This window comes from Lissotriton helveticus, chromosome 1_1 (genome assembly GCF_964261635.1).
Source record: "Lissotriton helveticus chromosome 1_1, aLisHel1.1, whole genome shotgun sequence".
Lineage (NCBI taxonomy): Eukaryota > Metazoa > Chordata > Amphibia > Caudata > Salamandridae > Lissotriton > Lissotriton helveticus.
In genome coordinates, this window is record NC_136057.1 from 100,809,092 (window position 1) to 100,825,499 (window position 16,408).

A 16,408-nucleotide genomic window follows, 5' to 3' on the forward strand; every position below is an offset into this window, starting at 1 on the left:
GCGCATGCGCAGTGGGTGATCCTGCTTTCTGGTCAGCTTCCGCCTGACCTTAGGGTGTTGCTGCTGCAGTGAAGAGCAGGATCCCTGCAGGGGTGAGTGAGGCGTCATCACTGGTTGTTTTATATGAAGATTATTGTCATAATATTCCTCTCTCCCAGTCGTTTGGCTGCCGCTTTCATCTCCTCTCACACAGAGTCTCCTCCTCGGGTCTGGTGGTTGTTGTCGGTCTGTCCGGCGCTGCTGGACTCAGGGTCATTATAGGTTGGATCAAGTCTGCCGAAGGAGAGACCCCGGGGCGCAGGGTTTGGGTTCAAGTCACAGACTGTCAGGGATGCCTGGGGGGGGGAGGTGTTCCTCCTGAGGGGGGGCCATGGTGAAGGAGGCTGCAGGGTGTTTACAGCCGCCTATAGCACCGTGAGGAGAGCCTCCTGGAGGAGTGACCTCCACCCACCCCTCTCCATTGAAGGGTCACTCGGGGAGCCTCCTGGAGGAGTGACCTCCACCCACCCCTCTCCACTGAGGGGCCACTTGGGGAGCCTCCTGGAGGAGTGACCTTCACCCACCCCTCTCCACTGAGGGGCCACTTGGGGAGCCTCCTGGAGGAGTGACATCCACCCACCCCTCTCCACTGAGGGGCCACTTGGGGAGCCTCCTGGAGGAGTGACCTTCACCCACCCCTCTCCACTGAGGGGCCACTTGGGGAGCCTCCTGGAGGAGTGACCTTCACCCACCCCTCTCCACTGAGGGGCCACTTGGGGAGCCTCCTGGAGGAGTGACATCCACCCACCCCTCTCCACTGAGGGGCCACTTGGGGAGTCTAACAGAGTCTAGGAGCGGAGTTATCATGAACTTTGCATTTCATGCAGAGGGGGTCAATTGCAGTTCTCTGTGTATTGCATTGTAATCTATAGCGCTTCCTACCCCTCTGCTTGGCGCTGAAGCACTTGCCTCCATGCTAACAGGCTCCCCCGTGCAGGGTGTGTTGGTTGAAGGATGTTGTCCTTGTTCTGATCATCTGTGGTAAGTGTTTCCAGTCCATGTTCAGCTTGGCAGGCAGCAGTCGGCTTCCTTCGGGGTCGGGTGCTGTCCTCGCCTCTCCTTCACCTCACCTGATGCGGCCGGGGTGGGCTCCCGATGCCGCTGCAGGCGCTATCACGTGGACTAGGGTGGGCTCCTCCATCCGCTCTCCTCGTGATTTGGGGGGCTCCTGATTTCATGTCTTCTTTTGGGGGGCACGGACCAGGGTGGACTCCTGGCTCCGCTTTCTTCGCGATTGGGGGGGCTCCTGATATCACGTCTTCTTATTTTGGGGGTGCACGGACCGGGGTAGGCTCCTGGCTCCGCTTTCCTCGCGATTGGGGGGGCTCCTGGTTTCACGTCTTCTTTTGGGGGTGCACGGCCCGGGGTAGGCTCCTGGTTTCGTCTTCTTGGAGCCAGATGAGCTCCCAACGGCGCAGTTTTCGTTTCGATGGTTGGTGAACCAGGGTGGGCTCCTGGTTCCGTTTGGATGTCGTCGAGGGGCCGCACGCTTCTGATATCGATTCCTGATCCCACCTGATCGTCGCCAGTTGTCATATCTTTGGAATGACCCACGCAGAGACAGGTAGGTCAAGTCAAGTCAAGTCAGAATTTATATAGCGCACTACATACCCATAGGGTCTCAAGGCGCTTGAGCAGGGGGGGGAGGTTTACTTATCGAATATCCATGTTTTAAGTTGTTTTCTGAAGGCTAGGTGGTTTTGAGTAAGGCGGAGGTGGATGGGAAGGGAATTCCAGGTCTTGGCCGCTAAGTAGGAGAAGGATCTTCCTCCCATGGTGGCTTTGTGGATGCGCGGAACAGCGGCGAGGGCTTGGTTGAACGAGCGCAGCTGGCGGGTGGGGGTGTAAAAGGAAAGGCGCGTGTTGAGACAATCAGGTCCAAGTTTGTATAGGGCTTTGTGTGCGTGGGTGAGGAGACGGAATGTTATTCTCTTGTTGACGGGGAGCCAGTGAAGGTCTTTCAGGTGAGCGGAGATGTGTTCTGTGCGGGGGATGTCTAGTATGAGTCTGGCTGAAGCATTTTGGATGCGTTGGAGTTTTTTCTGTAGTTTCGCGGTGGAACCGGCGTAAAGGGTGTTTCCATAGTCCAGACGGCTTGTAACCAGTGCGTGGGTGACCGTTTTTCTTGTTTCGGTGGGGATCCAGTGAAATGTTTTTTTGAGCATGCGTAGGATGTTGAAGCATGAAGACGAGACGGCGTTGACTTGTCTGGTCATCGAGAGTGAGGAGTCCAGGATGATGCCCAGGTTCCGTGCATGGTCCGTCGGTATGGGGGCTTTTCCTAGGGCCGTTGGCCACCAAGAGTCGTCCCAGGCGGAATGGGATGAGCCTAAGATGAGGACTTCCGTTTTGTCCGAGTTCAGTTTCAGACGGCTGTGCTTCATCCACTCGGCTACTTCTTTCATCCCTTCGTGTAGGTTGGTTTTGGCGGTGGTTGGGTCTTTGGTGAGTGAGAGGATCAGCTGAGTGTCATCAGCGTAGGAGATGATGTTGAGGTTGTGTTGACGTGCAATGGTTGCGAGGGGGCTCATGTAGACGTTGAAGAGGGTGGGGCTGAGAGATGATCCTTGCGGGACGCCGCAGATGACTTCGGTGGCCTCTGACTTAAAAGGGGGGAGGCGGACTCTCTGAGTTCTTCCAGCGAGGAACGAAATGATCCAGTCCAATGCTTTTCCTTGAATTCCGATTTTTTCTGAGGCGTTGTATCAGGGTGCTATGGCAGACTGTGTCGAAGGCTGCGGAGAGGTCAAGGAGGATAAGGGCGACTGTGTCTCCGTTGTCCAGTAGTGTTCGAATGTCGTCTGTTGCTGCGATGAGGGCGGTGTCGGTGCTGTGTTTGGCTCGGAAGCCAGACTGTGAGGAGTCGAGTGATTTGTTGGTTTCGAGGAAGGTGGCGAGCTGATTGTTAATGGCTTTCTCAATGACTTTGGCAGGGAATGGGAGGAGCGAGATGGGACGGTAGTTTTTGAGTTCGGTGGGGTCAGCTGTGGGTTTCTTCAGAAGGGCGCCTAGTTCGGCGTGTTTCCAGCTTTCTGGGAATGTGGTGGAGTTAAGGGAGTGGTTGATGACATCTTGGAGATAGGGTGCGATAATGGAGTCTGCTTTGTTAAAGATGTGATGGGGACATGGGTCTGTAGGGGCTCCTGAGTGGATGGAGTTCATCAGGCGAATGGTCTCTTCTGTGGTGATTGGGTTCCATTCGAAAAGGATATTCGGAGGAGGTAACGGTTCGGAGGTGAGTGGGGTGGACTGGTTTACAGGTTGGTTGTCAAAGCTGTTATGGATGTCGGCGATTTTGTCATGAAAGAATGAGGCAAGGGAGTCGCAGAGGACTTGAGAGGGGGTGATGTCGTTAGAGCTGGCGATGGGGTTGTGGAATTCTTTGATGTTGAAAAGTTCCTTGCTGTTGTGGGCGTTGTTGTCGAGTCGGTCTTTGAGTGCTGATTTCTTGGCTGTCCGGATTAGTTGGTGGTGTTTGCGGGTGGCGTTTTTGAAGGCGGCTTGGGTGATAGTGTTTGGGTCTGTTTTCCAAGTTTTCTCAAGGGAACGACAGAGCTTCTTGGATTTCTTAAGGTCATCGTTGAACCAGGGGGCGTTCTTGCTTCCTTGCTTGATTTGATGTTTTTTCAAGGGTGCTAATTTGTCGGCGGTTTGGGTTAACCATTGTGTGTGGTTGATGGTGGCTTGGTTAGGGTTCGTTGAATAGGCAGGGGGTTTTTGAAGAAGCGATGTTGAGATCTGGTCGATGGTGATTTTGTTCCAATTTCTTCGCAGAGTTGGTTGAGGGTGGTTATGGATCGAGGTCTTATTGTAAATGAAGTGGATGCAACTGTGGTCCGTCCAGTGGAGGGGTGTGGTATGAGTGAAGGAGATATGCTTGCTGGAAGTGAAGATCGGGTCAAGTGTGTGTCCTGCATAGTGTGTGGGGGTGTTAACAAGTTGTTTGAGTCCGAGATTGGCGAGGTTGTCCAGAAGGGTGGTGGTGTTACTGTCGTTGCTCTTTTCTAGATGGAAATTGAGGTCTCCAAGTAGAATGTATTCTTCCGAAGGGAGGGCGTGTGGGGTGATAAAGTCAGTGATGTCTTCGCTGAATTTTGTACGGGGTCCTGGTGGCCTGTAGAGGAGGGTGCCCCTAAGTGTTGTCTTGGGGTCGGTGTGGATCTGGAAGTGAAGGTGTTCGGCGATAGCGAGGTTTTCATCTGAGCTGGTTGAGACGCGGATGGTGTTCTTGTGGACGATGGCGATGCCTCCTCCTGTTTGGATGGGGCGGTCCTTACGGATGATCTTGTAGCCGTCCGGGATGGCTATGGTGATGTCTGGAGCTGAAGAGGCATTCATCCAGGTTTCTGTTAGGAAGGCGATGTCAGGAGAAATGGTGTCGAGTAGATTCCAAAGGTCGATGGCGTGTTTGTGAACCGAGCGGGTGTTGATAAGGATGCATTTGAGGTTGTTGGTGTTGGCTCTCTGTTTGGTGTTTGTGGATTTGGTTTGGGACTTGACGCAGGTGAATTTGCAGGAGTGGCAGGTGAAGGGTCCATGGGTGTGTCCTGGTGCTGCTTGGGCGCAGTTAGGGATTTGGCCGGGGTTGAGTGCAAGGAGGGAGGAGGCGTCGTATGTAATGCGGGGAGGATGGGTGAAGCGGGGACCAGGGGGTCTGGCGCTGGGCGCGGTCCAGGCGGGGACGGGCGTAGACGGGTTTACCTTTGGCGCACCTTCGGCGCGGCCGCAGCGCGTGGACGTGCGCGTGCAGCCATCTGATCTATATGGAGAGGGGGGGCGGAGTGTAGGAGGGGCAGCTGGGAGGCGGGAGCGAGGTGGAGGGAGGGCTCGGCTCAACAAACAAGATGGCAGTAACAACAACAAACGCTGCAGGCAGGGCGAGATTGGGGCACAGCCAGTTAAATACAGTCAGAGCGCTATTACAAGTTATACTCGGAAATGCCCAGATAAATACAGTCAGAGCGCTTTTAAAATAAATACAGTCAGAGCGCTTTTAAAATAAATACAGTCAGAGCGCTTTTAAAGTTCTACTTCAGTAATGCACAGTAAAATACAGTCAAAGCGCTGTTACAAGTTATATTCAGTAATGCACAGCCAGATATAGTGCCTAGAGGTGCGCGCTAGCGGAACGACTTGCAAATCAGAGATAATTGCTGGGAAACCGGGAGTGTCAGGAGAGGAGGATGCGAGGGGAGCGACCTCTCGAGTGAAAGGCAAGATGGTCACGTCACTCTTTATTGGTTTCTCTGCGGTGCCCACATGTACGTCCTTTCTCCTTGCCCTCGTGTCCAGTAATGATCACTCCCCACTCCCTGACCGGAAGTCGTGTCCGGTTTCTGTCCCCTCCCCATGGTCAGGTGCAAGGTCTCAGTGCCCCTTGACCCTGCTCACTACATTATTTGAGGGCTACCTACCCAAAACTAGTCCTCTATGTCACACAGCCATCTTCCTTATCACGACAGGCCTCCTCTCCTATCAGAAATGGCTCCTAGCTGCCACCAGAGTCTTGCTGCGTTTTTATGCAAGCCATCAACTCGTCAAAATATTGGAATTAGAGGGCAGAGCCCTCATACAACGGTCTTGAGAAACTTCTTTATTTTGTGTCAAGTCGACCTTGTCATATCTCCTCCCTCCCTCCAGCTGTCCCCACCTCCTAGAATCTGCTGAGAACCACACCCCAATAATCCATTACATCATTCACTCCCAGCATTCCAGACATTAGCCTAGACATCCAGGGAACAGTGACACATAGGAACCATCACAAGCTTTATCCACAGTGTTCTGCGACGGGCAAGCTGTACAGCACGGCTAACAACCATCGGCAGAGACAGTAGGTCGTACAGGTGAGACCTTTTGGCTTTGAACCTTGTTGTTTAGGTTTGAAGGTTTCTTTTGACTTTTGTAGGGATTACTCTGAATGTATATGAAACACTAGAAACACCTAAAGCAGGGCTATAGTGCCCCCTACTGGCTAACAAATGCAACATTGCAGATAAGAGGAAAGCAGACAGAAAAAGTAAATTGAAAACCATTTCAAACATGAATGCCAATACAAGGTGAAAAATCTTTAGTGTAAATTTGACATTATTGACATTGCCATAGGTAATAATAAGTGCTCCTGGTTTAATGGTATTTTTTATTGTTTCCATCTATATTTATCCATATTTATTTATTACCATTTTTTTTAGCTATTTACCCATATCTATTTTGTGTTTTGAGAATAGTCATATAATGGCACATTTCAACATTTATTTAACTGATAAACGTGCACTTATACTTTGATGCCTGTTGTGTTTTAGCAAATGGAGCAGCCAAATATAACAACATTCTACACCCACAACTAAATATTAGCATTATACTACAAACATATCTTAACATAGGCCTGTATTTAAGGAAATCCTGTCCTGTTTTTCAACTCCCCATGCAGTCTATCTGTTGGTTTGGAATTCTTGGAAAACAGCACGTAGAGTCCCTCACAGGAAACATAATTTTCAGTATTCTTCCTCCTTTAAAAATAAATACAGACAGATTATATCTGCAACAGTCAGTAAAACTGGAAAACACAGAGCCTTAGTTATAATGAAAATCACAAAATGACCTGCACAGTTTCAACGCAACATTAAAATACGCAATATTTTACCTTTGTCTCTATTACATACATTCCATTTTACACTATTCATTGGCCTAAGCGATTTTAAAGATTGGGGCCACCTTGCCTCTACTATAGGTGAAATCTCCACCTCGAACTAGGTAACATTTTTGCAGAGATTTGTGCTCTTGCAGTTACCGTTTGTTTGTTATCTGCAGCTCCGACGTGACATTCTACTATATTTACCTAGCATCAAAGAGGTTCCCACCTTTAGTCTACTGGTGAGGCGGAATATCTGCAACATATAAGATCCTCATCGTATATATTCCAAACATGGTCAATAAGCCTGGGGGGGGGGGGGCATGTGAGATGATCTGGGGCCCCTGGAAGATGAAGAAAGTACTTTAGTGCTGATGGTGCTTAGAGAAGTGGAGACTTCTACCGAGTATCTTTTAATAATTTTAATTAAAATACTTCTTTTCATAGGGCTTGTTTATCCCCACTACAACTGTGGTGATGCAGCATTGTCCTGGCCCAAACTGCCTCAGATGTCAAATAGAGGAAGGAAGTTTACTCCACACGATCTGGCACTGTAGAATTATCCAGCCTTTCTGGGAGGGAATAGTAATCCTGTGCAGAACAGATTCAGGCAGCCTGATCTATCAAAGTCCTCAAATGGCACTGCTAAGTATCCTAGAAGAGGAAGGGGGCACAGAGGCGAGAAGGTCCTGTAGAGATCGGGGTTGGTCCTGGGTAAGAGGGAGAGTCCGGAGACACACTACTAAATCTGGGACAAAATGAATAGAGCACAAAGAAGGGAATGAATACAAGTTATACAAATATATAGTACTTGAAGGCTGGAGACTGTTCTACGAGAGGTCAAAGTCCACTTTACACCACAAAGAGAGGATGGCAGTCATGGCAGTTTCAATTTGGAGCATTGCAGCCACCAGTGCTCATTGTTTGGTATCTGTGTGTTTTTTCATTAACTGTACACAAGATAACAATAAGAAACTTGCAAAAAGAAAACCATAAGGGCACACACACCCAATACAGCATTTAATGCTTAATGAGGAATTCTCTGGTGAGTAAACACAAAGACATCTTCCTACTGTTTTACCGTTCCTTGCCATTAATTTAATTAACCTAGTATTTTTTATATTTTTAGTTTATTTCTACTAAGTAAAAAGCACTTTTGTAAGTTATAATTTGTCATAAGGATCTCAAAGTTGCATCATTTGACGGTACTGGCCGTAATGAAGAAAACATGTAATATGGCTAGCAGCTCCCTTTAGAGGTTTTTTTTTTAGGTCGCTCCTGAGCCAGCACACAAGCGCTGCTCTGGCGAAATGTTAGTAAAATACGGAGGAGAAGCCCCGCCCATATTTTTCATTGGCTTAGGTCTTTGTCCTTCGCACATGCTGGTGTTTGATTCTTTAACCACTTGGCTGCTAAGGGGTGTGCGAGGGGTTCCATTGACTTTCCATTGAAATCAATGGAAAGTCCATGACGAGTTACCCTTGTCATTAGCGCTGAAGGGGTTAATAGGCTTGTTAGTCCCTTCTAGTACGGCTATGTCGTCATTTGTCTCCTCCAGTGGCTACCGGCCCCTTTACTTGGTTGTTACACTGTAGTTTTTTTTTTTTTTTAGTGTGCATGTTTTAATATTTGCTGTCGTGTAGAAGTGCCGGCGATAGATTTGCCATAAACGCCCAAAGACCGCTCATTTGCAGAAGAAACTGTTCCGGATGGGCAGAAGTGTGCCAGGCATGGCGCAACACAGAAACTATACTTCTGTGTTTGGAAACCAAATTAGCCCTGACAGCAGGCGACCATGGGGGACAGTATTTGAGTTTGTTTTCAAACTCGTTCCTGTTTCAGCAGCTGAATGGGTCCAAATCTATTTATTTCTCCTTTTACTGTTTTTTGTTATTCCTGTCCCCATGCGGAAATAGCCAGATCAGACGTCCCAAGTATGCTCTGTAAATAGACCTTTGCTTTTTTTGTTGTTGTTAGTGATTGCACAATTAAAGGCTTGATTGGTGAGGATAGAGCAGTGGCAGGGTCGAGGGAGGGCAGATCGGTAACAGTTGAAGGTAGGAACACAGTTCCTCAGGGCTGTGAGGTAAGGGGGTGCTTCTGCTCTGGGGTGGAGGAGGAGTACTGAGGTTTGAGAGGTGGGGGAGAGGAGAACAGTGGCTGTCCGCCCTCTCGGCACGTAGCAGTGGTTTGTGTTATGTTAAGTGTGTGATGGTTGTGGTAGTTTGAACTGGTAACAGCCACTCCAAGCAGACCCCTAGAATACAACGGCATGGATTAGCAAATTTAGCGGCACAAAAATGGAAATTTTGCGGCACAAATATGGAAATTTTGCGGCAATTTTGCATCATTTTATTTGACCATTTTTCCTACAACAAACGCATATCTTTGTTTTTTAGTTATTTAACAACATGAAGCTATGTATATTTGGTTTATTTACAATGTAGACACTTTGGCTTCAAGGCTACATATAGGACATAAACATGTTAAAGAATAAATGCCTCAAAAGCAATGCCCCCCGGGGCCCACCACACACTGGGTACGCAGCGAGCCACCAAGAAACATTAATAGACAAAATAGTTTGTCAGCGTGGTATTTACGCGCAGGAACCCGGCATCCTTCACCGAGGAGGCCCACACTTTGTACATGAAAGTCAGCTCCCGTGGGCACTGAGCATGCTCCAGGTCCTTTATGAAAGGAATAATGCACCCGTTGGACACCGGCGCCAGGGCCAGAGCCTGCTGCATCTGATACCCGCACCAGCAATCCTCCAGGAACCATGGGGTGATCAGGAGCACCCAGCAGGGGCAGTTGGACAGCGCATCACAGAGATCTCTCTCCTTCCCTCTCTGTCTCCCTCACTCTGTCGCCCTCCTCACTCTATCGCCCTCCCTCCTCCCTCCCTCTGTCTGTCACCCTCCTCCCTCCCTCCCTCTATCTGTCACCATCCTCCCTCCTCCCTCTCTCTGTCTGTCACCCTCCTCCCTCTGTCTGTCACCCTCCCTCCTCCTTCCCTCCTCCCTCCGTCTGTCACCTTATTCCCTCCGTCTGTCACCCTCCTCCCTCCCTCCGTCTGTCACCCTCCTCCCTCCCTCCGTCTGTCACCCTGAGTCTCTCTCCCTTTCTTTGTCTCCCTCCCTCTTTTTGTCTCCCTCTCCCTCTCTTTGTCTCCCCCTGCCTGTCTCCCTCTGTTTTCCTCCCTCTCCCTCTCTTTGTCTCCCTCTGTCTGTCTCCCTCCCTCTCTGTCTCCCTCTGTCTTCCTCCCTTTCCCTCCCTCGCTCTCCGTCTGTCTGCCTCCCTTTCCCTCCCTCCTTTCCTTCCCCCCTCGCTCTCCCTAAGTCTGCCTCCCTTTCCCTCGCTCGCCCTCCCTTAGCCTCCCTCCCTCGCTCTCCCTCTCTCTGCCTCCCTTTCCCTCCCTCCCTCTGTCTCCCTCCCTTTCCCTCCCTCCCTCTGTCACCCCCTTCATCTCACCCTGCCTGTGTGTGCCCGGGCTGAGACAGCTTCCTGGAGAACACACACACACACAGCCGCACCCGAGCACTTCACAGGTCTTTAAAAGACCATTTGTATTTTAATGAGGCTTTTGTATTTCACCTCTTAGTGCCCCTGCAGCTGCACTCTGACTATCACTGGAATGCCCAGGCCCCCACAGAGCAGCCGAGTCTCTCAGAGTCGCGGTGCGCAGTGTTTGCTGACACTCTTAATTGTTTTTTTTTAAAAACGTGGTAAATTGTCTGCAAGGTCCGCCGGCTGCCAGGGAAGGCTTGCTGGGCCGCTGGCGGTCCGCGGGCCGTACTATGAATACCCCTGCTTTAGATTGATAGAGCAGTGACTGCTGAGGTGTGGGTGCTATAGAGTTGTGATTGCTGGGATGGTAGTGTCAGACTGGAAACCAAAACCGGCCCTGGCAAAGTACTCGCCTGGCCTCCTGGGGGGGTTGGGGGTGTAGCCGAGCTGTTTGCCAGGGCCGGTTTCGGCTAATTTTGTTACAGGGGCCGGTATTGAAGCTATGTTGCAAAAACGGCCCTGTAACAAAAACGGCCCACAGGGGCCCATAACCGGTTCCCACCATGGCAAACCACCGGGGAAATGCCCAGTGCCCGCTACTATATTTGCTTTTCCACAGCTAAAAACAGTTCATAATGCTTTGAATTAACCATTGCACTTTCTTACAGATTGTTACCCTTCATATGGTTTGTTTTGTGTATTGTGAAAACTCTGTTTTTTTAAATCTTCGTCTAAAGCTAAACTCGTAGTAAAGTAGTTATTTCCGGCACAATCCAGTGTACATATTTTCCCTACAATCAGAGTAGAATTTAGGATTATTTTTAAAAACTTGCGAAGTTAAGTGTACCGGTCCCTTAAAGAAAGCACCCAACCCATCATGCAGTTGCCATTAAACCACATGCGAACTCAATTCCCAAAGCAGGCTAAAGAGCTAGATACATTTTGCCAGGAGTGGCATGCACACACTAAGACACATGCTTTCCCCTAGCCAGAGGGGGAACCTTCAACACCAACATAATAAAGCACACGAGAACACGCTTTCAGACCAAAAATGTAGGACAGACGAAGGTTAGGAGAGAAGCACTGTAAGAACTGTGGACCATCTTCAAGGTGGCACCGACCTACAATCCTATCCCAGAACCTGCAAGCAAGGTGCCCGCACCTCCCCCACCATAAACCGGTATGGAGGTGCTCTCTTTGATGCCTGCCATCCCAGCCATTTATGCACTGGGTTACACCAATCCGCTGGTCGAGGGGGCGAATGGCCCCCCACCGGGCAGAAAGCCTCTAGACCAAAGGTCTTCAAACTGTGGGGTGCGCCCCCCTGGGGGGCCGTGGAAGTGTTCCCGGGGGGCGCGAATGGGTCTGCAATTACATGTAAATGAAGACAGCTTGAAAGCACAAAAGGTGCCTTCCTAGGTTGTCTTTATTTACATGCAGAGGTTAAAGGCCATAAAAACGAGACAGAAACATTATTCCGATTGACATGGAGCAGGGTCAGTGGGTATAAATACACAGTCCAAGAGAGGCGTGCAACACCCTCCCCGCCCCCCACCCACCTCACATTCTGTGGCCTGGGCTGTCAGGGCTGAGGCTACTGGCTTGACCTTCAGTTACATCCAAAGTGTTCCCTACATTGATGGTTTAGAGCCCAGACAAGCCACTAGGTGATTGTATTACTTTAAAAATCGCTGCTTCCTTCCTGTCTCATATTATATGCATGATTATCTCAAAACTTTAACAAAAAAACAATGACCTACCATATTTAATGTGGCTTGGTGGAAATCGGCAGGGGTCAAAATGCCATTATCACACCCATCAACAATTAGAAATTCTTTATTTTATTTATTTTATGCATTTTTATATAGCGCAGACTTTACCCGAAGGTGTCAGAGCGCTTCACAATAGGAACAGTAATGATACATGAGGAGAAAATTACAAGTGAGCATGTTACAAAAGCAAACGTTACGTTCCATGAGGCAAAAGTGAAAATTGTGCATGTATCCAGAGCAAACAAAATAGCAGAAGTATCCAGCAACACTTCCACTTCAATATGCGAGATACAATAAATACCCATCACATGGCGGTTAAAAGTTTGTGCTTTGCCAAAAGAAATTTGCTTTCCACAGAAAAGTCCATACATTTAGACCAATGTTTTGAATTATAACGTACATCTTTATGGAGTTTCATTTATTTCTTAGTGCTGTTAAGCCAGTGATATTGTGCGGCACTATTACAAGTAAAATGCACAAAAGAAAGACTATGTTTTGACTTCAAATACAAAAATAAACCTTCCATATATAAACCTGCTTGCTGCTCAATATACACAGCTGGGTGTATGTAGGTAGGTATATATGCCATTTATGTGCCATCTACAGATATCTATAAGCAACCTGAACAGGATTTGGATTCTAGCAGGGCTGTCCAACCTTTCACCTTTCACAGGTGATTAAGTGGATATCACTGAGTTAAGGTTAGAACATGTTAATCACAGTGATGCAAATATTGGAGCATGGCTGGTTCCTGTCAGAGATGGGATGGCGAGCAAAAAAATGATAGATGGGAATGCAGCCTCAAACTGTTACCAGTGGTAGAGAGTAATTCAAGCTTTTCACCCATTCCTTTTGCGCTTTCTTCAGCGCCATGCTGTAAGAGCCTAGACTTGGGCCCTGTGCTCACTCCATCATAGGACTCAATCACCCGACTGACCAGGGAAAATAAGCCAAAACAGGGTTAGAGCTGTTTGTGCTCTTGTTCTGAGGGCCCTGGCTCTCAATTTTAGCAGGACTATTCCTATTGAAGCAGGGCCAAGGCTCATTTGCCCGTTTCTGTCTGGCGTGATCCTCATGGCATAACTGTGCTCCTCTCACCAGCCTTCAGACAATTCTGGTGTCAGCCGGGGCCCTAGGTTCCTCTTTCTGCTGCCCATGCTCTATCTGTACTCTCTTTGAGGTAAACGTCTATTGTTTATGCCAATGATGTCTATGTTTTGTGAGTGAGAAAAACATGCATAAATGGTACTTATACTCTGGCTGTTTAGTGTGTCTTTTGGAAGATGCAATGCTGCGACTGCCATTGAAGTAACATTTCATGTTTGGAAGGTAGAGTGGGGCAATGTACCACATACTATTGTGGCTGTACTACTAACTTTATTATAGACCCAACTGCTGGCAGGGAGGATGGTGGTCATCTGGCAACATGCTTCCACTCAAGTTGGCCTCTCCAAAATTCGACCTTTGTGAGACGTCTGTTCTATTCCATGGAGCTCACCTGGGAGAAACCTTCTCCTAGGGTTTTTTGTCGAAGGCCCACTAGGCCAAAGTGGTGAGGTCTGAGGGAGAATATGATGAGGAGAGCAAAATAATTTTGCAATGGTGAAGTGAGGGGGAGAAAAGTAAGAGGGGAGATGAGTACAAGGGACTGTGGTGGAGGTAGGAAAAGTGAAGAAGTTGCTAAGGATGTTGATAGTGAGGGGATGAGAAGAGTCGGAGGAGGAAAGACTCTTTGGTGGAGCTAAAGAAAGAAGGCAGAACAGGCCTATGGATAAGTCGGGATTAAAAAGGGAGAGGAAGTGCTTTGTGGTTGCAGGATGATGAGTAGAGGAGGAACTCAGAAGGAAGAGGTGTGAAAGAGAACAAGAGAATGAGAACGAGAGAGAGAGAGAGACCGGAAATGTTTCTAGAAAGAGCTATCCAGGAGGGCATCAAAAATCTAGAGGAAATGCAAGACCACAAGAAAGTTACAAAGAGGGGAAGAGAAAGAGAGAGAAAACACTCAAGTTCAAGTTCAAAAGACCTTTATTCGAATTCCTTAAAATTCATAAAAGTACCGAACACAATTCATCAACACATCATGAATAAATATACATACAGTAATAAAATAAAATAGACATACATATGACATTTATATTCCATACAGTGACAATACAATACATTTCTAAACAATATGCTAAATTACCATAGTAACACCAATAAACAGCAGATATACAATACTCAGGGGTTTTCCATCATCTTACGAGCTCGTATAGCCAGTCTTAAAAAGGAGCTAACCCGGAATGTTAATTCATCACTATCCAGAACAATCAACATGTTATATGAATCTTGGAGCGTCAGTGGTCTGGATTTTTTAAAATACGGTGTTAAAAACCATTTAATATACACAAGATAAAATTTACAGAAAAATAAAAAGTGCAAATCATCCTGGATACTCACGCCATCACAGGGACATAAAATAGAATCAATACTGTGACAATGGCCTAGTGGAAAACACTCGGTTGAAACTCAACAGACTTCAGGCTGTAGAATTTCATGTTCTTGCACTGTTACTATTTTTAGAAATCACTATTTAATACTCCCCTTCTACTAATGTACATATATGCGATGCATGCTTGGGTGTTGGTCCCGTGATGTCATGGACGTCAAACAATTAAAGAACCAAAATGAACCAGATATTTCATGCCCTTTAACCATGAATGGCAATACATGGCTGATCATCTGATACACCTTAGGCTCTCAGACCTCCTTTTGATTGATCCGTGCAGGACTTTCAGAGCTATTTTATTGTTTTTCGTTATCCTTTGGGTAAAACCATGCCCACACCTCAAATACAAAATAAATGCAAGTTAAACTAATCAAGGGGAAAATGCAATTTTTCCTTATGAAACCTCAGTTGGCTATTGTGATCACTGCAGATGGCTTTGTGTGTGACCAGGCAGAGAGTCACAGAATTACATCCTGATTGGTGCAATGAGGAATGGTGACTTGTTTATAGTGCTGTGAGGCCCCAGTCTGTGACAGAAAGCACTATGAAGGCCATCATTTAAAAATTGTATTACCCTGTATAAAACAGGCTGCTGCATAAAACTGTTTATAGAAAAACAAGTGCTTTAAAAGACACATTTTAGTGATAAGCATTTAAACAATATTTCAAAAGTAAATCTATTTTTATTTGTCCATTACAAAATGTGTGCTCCTTTTAATGGACACATATATTACCTCTCATATACATGTTTGTACCATGTAGCTGATTGACTCCTTTAATCAAAAGCTACAGTGACTCCAAAGCAGCCTTTATATTTGGTGAATAACCACTGAACACATTTCCATTTCTTTCAAGTCCCAGGCACCTTGGTGGGAAGGCATGCTTCTTCTTTAGTTCTCTCCTATCTGTTTCACAGGACCACCTCTCCCAACCACTGTGAGGGAACCCAGTTATGACAGTCTTACTATTAAAAAACACTGGTGCATTTTGCTTACTAGCATTAGGGCTCAAGCCACTATTGTTGAGCACAGAACAGGGTCCAAGCAACAGGGGAGGTGGGAGGAGTCAATGTGCTTTTTTGTTGTTGCTGTTTTTACACAAAGCGGCAGAAAACCTGTTTGGGCGTCTGGCCTAGAAGTAATGGCCCTGTTGAGTGGGCACAGTGGACAGCCTGAAGCTGTAGGTATTATTGGTGTAGCCGTTACATTAGAGAGCCAGGGCATTATTGCTGTGCCAGTGCTTCTTTGAAGCCTTGGAGCAATGAACCTAAGGGAGAGGAAACATTAGTGGAGAGGGGACACCTTGATTTGGACATCAAAGAGATGAGAGGGATGCAGAGAGATAGGAGGAAGAGGGATGGTGTGAGATGGGAGCCTATGTTGTTAACTGTACCTATCATTAGTGAAACAGGTGCAGTGACACTTTTTGCCCATGTGTCCACTGCATCACACATTTGAATGTTTTACAATAAAAAGGGTGCACGGGGGCTCGTTTTCTTTGTTAGCATTAGGACAGATGGTGCCCTTGGAGCAAAAAAGGTGGGCAGCATGCAGTAGGTCATTTTCTTTCAGAAAGAGACCAGGCTTGTTTCGAGATTGAAGTGACAGTCAGACTTGGTGTGGAAGGAGTGAAAGAAGAGGAGATTGCCTGCTTCTCAGGGCTACAACCCTCATTAGTGTGGCATATGGAGTGCATTGAGGCCCACAGAACCCCAATTATGGGCAGTAGTGTTTTGTGTCAATTTCATTCCTGTTTGATGCTGTTGCATTTTTACAAGTCGCACATTTAGTGTGGATTACGAGCTACAGAAAAGCAATCCTGAAATGAACACATAATCCCGCCCCCTATGTTCATCACTCCCCCTCTTTGCCATATAGTTTGGGGGGGGGGGGCAACTTCAAAACATTTTGGTTAGGGGGGCTCAGAGCAAAAAAGTTTGAAGACCTCTGCTCTAGTCCTAGGGCTGGGAGGTTG

The 16,408-nt window shown here is 47.5% G+C and overlaps 1 protein-coding gene across 1 annotated transcript in view; it reads left to right on the forward strand.

Moving 5' to 3' along the window:
• The window catches only part of LOC144758377 (uncharacterized), a 58,187-nt gene continuing 41,779 nt past the window's right edge, over positions 1–16,408 (forward strand). Inside the window, exon 1 of the mRNA XM_078646426.1 lies at positions 1–92. The gene's annotated coding sequence lies outside the window, so the exon portion shown is untranslated. The remainder of the gene's footprint in view (positions 93–16,408) is intronic.